The sequence below is a fragment of the Hordeum vulgare genome, chromosome 4H (assembly GCF_904849725.1).
Source record: "Hordeum vulgare subsp. vulgare chromosome 4H, MorexV3_pseudomolecules_assembly, whole genome shotgun sequence".
NCBI classification, from domain to species: Eukaryota; Viridiplantae; Streptophyta; class Magnoliopsida; order Poales; family Poaceae; genus Hordeum; species Hordeum vulgare.
In genome coordinates this window covers 181,561,603-181,571,320 of record NC_058521.1, presented here as the reverse complement: position 1 = coordinate 181,571,320, position 9,718 = coordinate 181,561,603, and the positions used below count along the sequence as shown (strand labels likewise).

The 9,718-nt window shown below is 42.7% G+C and overlaps 1 pseudogene; it reads left to right on the top strand.

The window, feature by feature from the left end:
- Nucleotides 1-353: 353 nt before the first annotated feature.
- On the top strand, nucleotides 354-2,424 carry LOC123450386 (annotated as a pseudogene).
- The last annotated feature ends 7,294 nt before the right edge of the window (nucleotides 2,425-9,718 follow it).

The following is a 9,718-nucleotide window of genomic DNA, read 5'->3' as shown; positions in this document are numbered from 1 at the left end:
AGTGGCGGAACCTAAATGGTACAAGGATTATGCGGAGCGCGCCGAGCAAGGCCTACCGCCCCTCTTTGATAAATACCCTGAAAAGCAGACCAGGAACTATCTCAGGGCCAGGTACAAGGTGGACCCGGTAACAAAGGAGCTTACCACGGATCCGAAGGTGAAGGAGCTTGAGCGTGTTCTGGTAAGGAATGCACCCCCGCGTAATTAGCTCCATATCGTTGCATTCTAATTAATGAAGACAAATTTCAAAATGGTTCATGTTCCTTCCGTAGGAAACTGAAAACAGTAGCGCTGGGTCTTCGAGCTCCCCGTCTGCCCCTTAGGACAACACTTTAAATAGGGCGTTGAACGTTATGAAACACAAGAATAAGCTCAGTAAGCCGTCGTCAGCTGGTCGTGTGGCCGGCGAAGGCTTGTCCACGAAATGGTCGGAATACTATAAGGCTGGGCGAAAGGACAGAAAGACCAGCTCGGAAAACCAGGAGCGCGAGGTTAAAGAACTCAAGGCACAAGTGGCGCGGATCCCAGAGATAGTCCAAGAGCAAGTGCGAGACCAACTTGGAGCGACGATCACCACCATTATGCCTTCCTTGCTTGAGGGGCTGCGGGGGTGGATTGCGAGCGGCCAACAGGGGCCGCCCCCAATTCCCAACTTCATGGGCAACAACTCGCACAAGGCGTCGGCATCGGTGTCTCCGGCGGAGGCGGCATTGCAGCTGCTTCCGGCGTCGGTGCCGGTATTGGAGGTTAATGCACCCGTGTGTGGGAAGAATACGCCGGCCGGCACCTCGGCATCAAGCGGCCCCTCCATCACTTGCACGCTCGCAGTTGGCGGTGCCTCGACATTAGCTGAGCTCGACGCCATCACGGTGACTATAAGCCTCAGCTAATGACTTCATCTCCTTGCCTTTTTGACTGGGCATCCCTGACGCCCTACATGTTTTCGCAGGGCGCCGCCAACGTTCCATGCACTCTCTTGCACTTCGTGGATGGCGAGTTGATCGATGCCGCCAAGGCCAAAATCATTGAACCGGGCAACCCCATGTTCCATGGTAATCTGATGCCACCCACCGTGTATAGGGTTCAACTGGTTCGGGTGCTGCGGGGCTGCGACGACTTGTTAACTCCGTATCGACCCGCTGGGGCCGATGAAGATGATGTGATGACCCTCAGCGCCTGCTTAAACTGGTCAATGCTTTGGCCGAAGAGCCAGATTCGTTTGGGCGCGGGACACCACCCCACAGACAACACCGCGAGTCGTGCCGGCACCAAGCCATGGCAAGACCGCCGCAACGCTACCGCCGTCAGCTGATCCGGACATGCATATGGCACAAGATCCGGACTACAACGACGATACAATTTCCAACGTTGATAAGTACATCAACAAACATGGGGCCTCCTTCTCAAGAACCCAACCATGCAAAATACGATGGCGATCTAGCTGGTACCGCGGAGAAACCCAATTTCAACAGGCGTCGGCTGTTCAGTTCTCAGGAGACGCCTCCAGCTCCTGCCTTCACCGAGACTCAAATAGCTAAGGTGCAAAATATTATTAGCCCCAACACACTCAAGAAGGTGGTCTCTCAGCAGAACTCGATCCCATTACAGCAGAAGAAGCAGAAGGGACGGAAAAGAAAAACTAACAAGGGTGCGAGCCAGCCGGCACCGAGTACGATCCATGCTCAGGACGGGCCACCAATATCTAAGGATATTGAGAGGAGGGTGCATGTGGCGGTTAGGCTGATGCTACCGAATAATATGCTCAATGCTGCAACCGGTGCTATGCGGAGTCTGCATGACGCAGTTCTTTATATGGAGAAGCGGCGTCTCTCCGAGAATGATGGGGCATACCCGGTTTTCGTGGCCAAGGTGCCAGAGGGCAAGGGCTTTGTCGATAGCAACATCGGGCGTATGATCGTCCTGCGGTTTGATGACATCTTCGCTATGCTTAACCTTTATCTGCTGCACTACACCTTCAGTCGGCTATTTTCGCTCAGTATGGAGATGCAGATCATTAGAGACAAGACCCCGGACATCGTGATAGTCGACCCCTTCTACAGGCGTGCCAAGCTATTGGCCGGCGCTGGGGACCGGCAAGTCGCGAGTTCATACCTTGAAGGCATCATTTTGGCGAACGCAGATAAGGATAACTTCCTTCTGCCTTACTTTTCTGAGTAAGTCATCCCCTCATCGCCCCGTAATATATGATTTCTTAGATTTCGATCGTTCTTTTTTTTTCTAACATTCCGTGTTTTCTGCAGTGACACACATTGAACACTCATCCTGTTAAGCCCGAAATATTCCATGGCCACGTATTTCGACTCGGTCCGTCAGTCGAAGAAAGACTACACAAATATCAAGAAAGTTCTTGATGATGTCCTCCCCGGCTACACCAAATCTGCAGGCACCTTCAGGAGGCCAATTCTTAGGTATGGCAAGCACGTGTTCACCCACGTAATGACGTTCCACTATGTCAAGCAGCCGCCTGGCAGTCAGAAGGATGCCTACTATGCCCTCCATCACATGCGGGCGATCGTACGGGACCAGCATCACCGTATGCTACCAAATGAGCTCAAAGATTGGGCCGCACGCTTGTCGGCAATCCAGGACGAGGACATCAGACAAGAATGCTTTCGCATCCAGTCTGAGTTGGCGGAAATAATATATCAAGATGTCCTTGCTAGATCAGGGCACTTATACCTAAACTGTCCACCGTCTAACAATGATATTGACACAACGCTACAAATGGAGGCTGACAACGACCGCACATTCATGAACATCACGAAATACGGCGGCTTCATCCATGCTCAGGTCCCTGAGTCGAGTCGAAAGTACTGATGCTATGTTGTAACTAAACTTTAATGAACTTGTATGTCTCTTTAGTTTGGACAGTCTTTGAACTTATATGTGGAGTCGATTCTATTTATTAGTAGGACCATGAATCGTGCTATTAATGGTTTGCTTTTGTTTGTCTAGTGCATAGAGATGCCGTCGTATGTCGTGTACAAGGGTGAGGTTCCCGGAGTCTACGACGACTGGGAGGAGTGTCGGAGACAGGTTCACCATTTCAGCGGTAACAGTTACAAAGGGTACACCACTAGGGCGGAGGCGGAAGGTAGATACGCACGCTATCTAGCGGGAGAGAGGAGGGAGCGGAGGAGGAACCGGATGAAGATCAGTTTCATTGCGATGATGCTCATCGTGACCGCAACCCTCTTTTATGTGATGGTAGTTTATATATCGACTAGTAATGTGAAGACAAACTCGCTACTCGCGAGACCTGTAATGTTCTAACTTTGTTCGGTATTTTGAATTCGGAGACTAATATGATGAATTGTATTCGGAGACTAATCTTCTATTATATTCGATAAATCGGCTGTTTATATATAGGTTGTGCTATTTATATTCTGTGCTATTATGTATATTTTAACCTGTACAAATATCAGAAAAGAAAAAAAATCCTAATATTCATAGTAGTGGCGCACCTACATGAGGTGCGCCATCAGTATCTGGGATAGTAATGGCACACCAGGTGGTGGGCCATTATTGTCTTGGATAGTAATGGCGCACCAGGTGGTGCACCACTTTTATGTATATTAAGAGTGGAGCACCAAGGGTGCGCCATTACTATTTATTAGTAGTGGCGTGCTAATGGCGCACCCATAGTGCGCCATTAATAGCTAAAGTGGGTGCGCCACTAATAGGCCTTTTTCTAGTAGTGTACCGACGAGCTATGGAGATGCCCGTTGATAGATATCGATGCAAGGAGTGGGGATTTCCATGCAAATGATGCATGAGAATTACAAGTGTATGAAAGATCTAGTGAAGCTAAGTGGGGTGTGCATCCAACTTGCTTACTCATGAAGACCTCGGGCATTTTAGGAAGCCCGTCACCGGAATATACAAGCCAAGTTTATGAAAAAGTTATTCCCACTAGCATATGAATGATATAACATGAGACTCTCTATATGAAGAACAAGGTGCCACTTTAAGGCACGAGTGTGGTAAATGATAGTAGCAAAGTCCCTTCTCTATTTTTCTCTCATTCATTTTTCTATTATGGTGGGCTCATTTAGCGTCCCCCATTTTTATTTCCTCACTCGGACAATGCTCTAATAATGATGATCATCACACTTTTATTTGCTTACAAGTCAATATGAGAACTGATAGGACTGTATGACTCTGAATGAATGCCTCTGGCAGTGTACGGGGATGTGCAAAGATCTAGCATGAGATGTATCAAAAATTTGGTGAACGTTGTCTTTAGTAGAAATACTATGTCAGCTCTATATGATCATGCAAAGCATTATGATGATGAAAAAACTAGTCATGTGAGGTGACGATGGAATTTGAATGACTATATATCTCGGAATGTCTATGTAAATGAAATAATAGGTAGATATGGTGGCTGTTTTGAGGAGGATATAAAAAAGGTTTATTTTCAATAGAGTGTGTCCTGTCACGGGGTTTGGATTCACCGGCAAAAGTTTTACCGATCCTCACGGTGAGAATGGACGATGCACGGCACCGAAGAGGCTAGCAAATATGAGGAGGTCAGAGTGCGTATTCCCATAGTGTCAGATTAGTCAGGAAGAAATCATATATGTATTCCAAAGTTTTCACAAATCAAAGTACTACTCACATTCCCCGAGGGATCAAGTTGATCAGAATTAACCATCTCGTGAATTCGACTCAAAACAGCACAAGTACTTCAACGAGGAATAGTTATGGTCACACATCATCACCATGCCCTTTTAACTTTTTGGATGAACAAGAAGTTCAACATCCCTTAATATGGACACCAATATGAATTAATAAGAATGGAGTCGGACCTTTTTCATGTCACCACATCAATATTATTAACCCACAATTTCTCTATATGTGCTACATTATGGTTTTAATTATCACTCATTGAATACTCATTATTTTTATCTAGTCTTACGACCCATGCAAATTACCGTCACTATTTATCCAGCTCAAAAAAATATAAGTGAATAACGAGAGCATAGTATTTCTATAAATCTACATATCACCATGCTCAAAAATAAATTAGTGAAGTACTAGAGCAACTTCTAAGCTCAAAAGATATTAGTGAAGCACATAGAGTATTCTAACAAATTGTGATGATGTGGTATCTCTCTCAAATAGGTGTGTCCTGCAAACAATGATTTTGGTAAACTGAAAGTAAAAGCAAGCAAAATCAAATGACGCTCCAAGCAAAACTCATATCATGTGATGAATAAAAATATAGCTCCAAGTAACATATCGATGGATTGAAACGAAAAGAGGGGATGCCTTCCGAGGCATCCCCAAGCTTAGACGCTTGAGTCTTCCTAGAATATTTCCTTGGGGTGCCTTGGGCATCCCCAAGATTAGGATTTTGCTTCTTCTCAATCCTTTGTCCATTGGGACAATACCCAAAACATGAAAACTTCAATCACATAAAACTATACAAAACTTCGTGCGATCCGTTAGTATAAGCAACATATCAAATACTTTCACGTGTTGTTAAAAATTGATACTTATTTTATTTTAACATAGGGTACTATATCTTAAATCATACATGGCTTATACCCTCTCCTGTATAATCCATAACATCATCAAAACAAGCAAACTACACAAGTAAAACAGAATCTGACTAAAACAGAAGAGTTTGTATAACCAATAATTTTGTAACTCTAGAAGTTCTAAAAAATTAGGATGACCTGGGTAATTTCAATAGCAATACTGTGTAAAATATTCAGATTAAAAAGGCGTTCCTATAAAATCGGAGAAATTATGCACTCGACGTCACTGTTTCTATTTTTGCACCGTATCAATTCTACTCATCATGCAAATCATCCCCAAGGCTTTACTTGGCACAAACAGTAACCAATACATAAAAAAATCATTACACAGGCAATAATCATGTTGTCACAAACTAATAGAAAAATGAAAAGAAAAAAATAAATATAACTATTGGGTTGCCTTCCAACAATCGCTTTTGTTTTGCGCCCCTAGCTAGGCATATTGCCTAGTTTCAAGTGTCGTCATCTTTGCTCATAAGGGGCCTTTCTAACCTTGTTTTACCTAGTGCAAAGAACATCAAGATTTTGTTCCATGGTATCAAGCCTTCTATTTCGTAGATTGACGTTCCCATGGATCTGAGAGATAAAGTTGACCCCCCCCCCCTAAAATTAGACTCCATACTAGTCCTAGCTCTTTGATTATCTTAGTTTGGCGGTGGCACACTAGTATAGCCGTTTCAATGCTTTCTATTTTAGGTCGCCCAAATAAATTTTGCATCTTATCATAGGTGTCCAAAGCATTGTTTCCAAGGAAATATTTTTCAAACATAGAATCAAACACACGTCTATGGGAAAGCGATAAACCTACATTAAAACTTCTGAGAAGCAAACTATAATGACTCGTAGTATTAGCTCTAGCTTGTGTTATTAGTAGTCCAACCCAAGATTCCTTGAAAGACTCATCATGTAGTTGCTTAAAATCCAAGATTGGGGAACCTTCTCCAAAGAAAGGAGGAAGAGGCATGTCCATAGTGAAAGTAGCCATGGCGTCAAGCAATTAAACTATTTAAAGAGCGAAGATGCAATCTAGCAACAAGAAAAACTAGCAAAGATAAATATTTTTGTATTTTTATTTTTTTATGAGACAAAATAAATATACCACCAAGTGAAAATAGGAACAGGTGAATGAAATTTTGTGTGGAGTTACTTGGTAGTTGGTGATGATATTCTCCGGCAACCGCGCCAGAGATCCTTCCTGAAACTTGTGATCTGCGTTGGGTTTCCCGTGAAGAGGAACGGGTTATTGCAGCACAATGTGTGTAAGTATTTCCCTCCGTTATGAAACCAAGGTTTATCAAACCAATAGGAATATCAACCACAACCGTCTTTAGCGGTCGCACACAAAAGAACAAACAACTTGCACACAACGCGGGCAAGAGGTTGTGAATCCTCTTGTCATGTTATTTGCAAGAAAGTGAGGTGTGTAGATAACTGTGGATAGCAAGATAAAATGAAAACAAGTAAATGGCAGCAAGGTAATGAAGGTTTTACCCATATTTTGTGAATGGACTCGGGGGCCATAGCTTTCCGTAATGGCATCTCTCATGAAAAATAGCATACGATGGGTAAACAAATTACTCTTGGGCAATTGAGAAAAAAAACGGATAGTTATGTGATATTCACGGTAATGATCATGTGTATATAGGCATAACATCCATACACAAATAGGACGACTCCTGCCTACACCTATTACTATTAGTCCAGTCATCGACGCCTATCCAGCATGCATCAAGAGTGTTAAGTAAAACAGAGTAATGCATGGAGAACAATGGCATGATGCAGACAAAGTAAACTCAAGCAATATGAACAAACCCCATCTTATTATCCTTAGTATCAGCAACACAATGATGCTTCTTGTCGCCTTCTGTCACCGGAATATAGAAATTCGCGAGGTTGAACCTACCGCAACACACCTCTCTCACCGAGGAAATATCGATGAAGTTGGCCAAACTATTTCAATAGATTAGAGAGAATTATGAAGCTAACATAGTCATGCACATAAGAATCACATAAGTATTCATAGGAGACTCAAATATTTATATGAATAATCTGGACATAAAACCCACAATTCATTAGATTCCAACAAATGCATCGCACAAAAGGAGTTACATCATATGGTTCAAAGGGAAGATGCGATGATCATTGTATTGAAGACCAAAGAGAGAGATTGTCATCTAGGTACTGACTATGGACCCGTAGGGCTGTGGTGAACTACTCACGCATCATCTTGAGGGCACCAAGGTTGATGAAGAGGACCTCTATGATCAATCCCCCCTCTTGCAAGGTGACAGAATGGATCTCCAAATGGCCTTCCATCAGAAGAGAGACTTGCGGCAGCGTAAAAAGTATTTTAGGACTCACTCTGGTGTTTTTATGGTAGATGAGAACTTATAAGCAAAAGAACAGAGTCGGGAGGGCCTCGAGGGAGGCACAAGCAATCAGGGTGTCCTCCTTAGGGCACGCCTGTTTGCTTTAGGTCCCCTCATGAGGCCTCCTGCCTTCTTTCGATGTTCGTTGGTCTTTTTTGGTCCAGAAAAAATCACCAATAGTTTCACGGCAATTGGTCCTTGTTTTGTATGGAAAACCTGCAAAGTGAAAACACGCCGAAAACAACCACTTTCACTAGGCACTGGGTCAATAAGTTAGTGCTCAAAAATAATATAAAATGGAAAATAAATACCCCAAATGTATTCTAGAATGACAATTATCACCATGGAACAATCAAAAATTATAGATACGTTCGAGACGTATCAACCATCGACACTGGGCCCACCTATATTATATTAACGAACCAGTAGTAGTGCTAACTCCCTATGCGTAAAATTATTTTTGAGTATTATTATGTTGGCAATTGTAGTACCAATGTTAGGCCTTGTTGGAAGTGATTTATCCCAAAATGAATAATCAAGTGGCGCCATAAGCCCGGAGCATGTTAGGAGCGCTCAATATGGAACATATCATGAGTAAACGAAACTAGGGCGGCAAAAGTGGAACGAAACACTAAGAAAAAGGCCAAGCCTTTCACCTTTTACCAACTATAGAGGTTCATTGAATACAATAGCAAGAGTATTGTGATATCCCAAGAAATACATGTTATAACATGGATCAACCTACACATGTAACTAGCAACGCTATAAGAAGGGCTGAGCAAGTGGTAACATAGCCAAACAATGGTTTGCTGGAAGGGTGGAGGTTAGAGTCTTATCATGGCATTTTGTAAGGATTGACAATCAAGTGGTAGGAAGTGAGACATAGCGATAGAAACGAGATAACAAGCATAGCAATGATAGTAGTAGTATCCAGGAAAATGATCATCTTGCCTGAGATCTCCCTTGGAAAAAGAACGAATCTATGAAGAAGACAAACGGGTGTAGTCGAATGAATCCGCACACTTTGGTACACTTTCAGAACTCTAGTGTGAAGAACCAATCCATAAAAAAATGGCACGGTTAACATCACAACATATCACTACATGATGCACAATAAAATATGACGCATGTGTCGTTTAAATAGGCATGGCATGGCAAGGTCCACGAATCAAACACTACACAATAAGTGAAGTTCAATATGCAATGAGTTGCATATTGACAAAACTCCACATTTGAATCAGTTAGTTCGCTCCCATTTATCTACACAATATGTTTAAATGTTTTTAATCATTGCACAAGGTGAAGCATAATGAAACTACACTATCTAAGCATTTTAAATGTGGTCGGAAACAATATATAGCATTTCCAAAACAACCCCATACGCAATTCATTTTAGCATAGCATTTATGCAAATTAATGCAAACCACAAGATTGAAGATTTTAAACATGAATGAAAGTTGAATATTATTAATCTACATAAAACCCTTAGGACATGTTTTATTTACATGCATGAGAAGAGAGGGAAGAGGCGAGCAACCTGACAACAGGTTTTGATATACGAAAAAGGTGTGCGATTTCACGTGCTTTAATGCCACTATAGTTATCTGTTGGGGTATCAAACGACCTTCAAATGCAACGAAATTTGTCAACTGGTCCACTTACATTATATTAAAACCGCTCGCCAACCTTAATCCTATTCCTAGAAAGTTTGTATCCACACTTATAAAACAATATTTTAATGACGTCACTGGCACGTGCGAGTGTGTTCGGTCTTCAAACGGT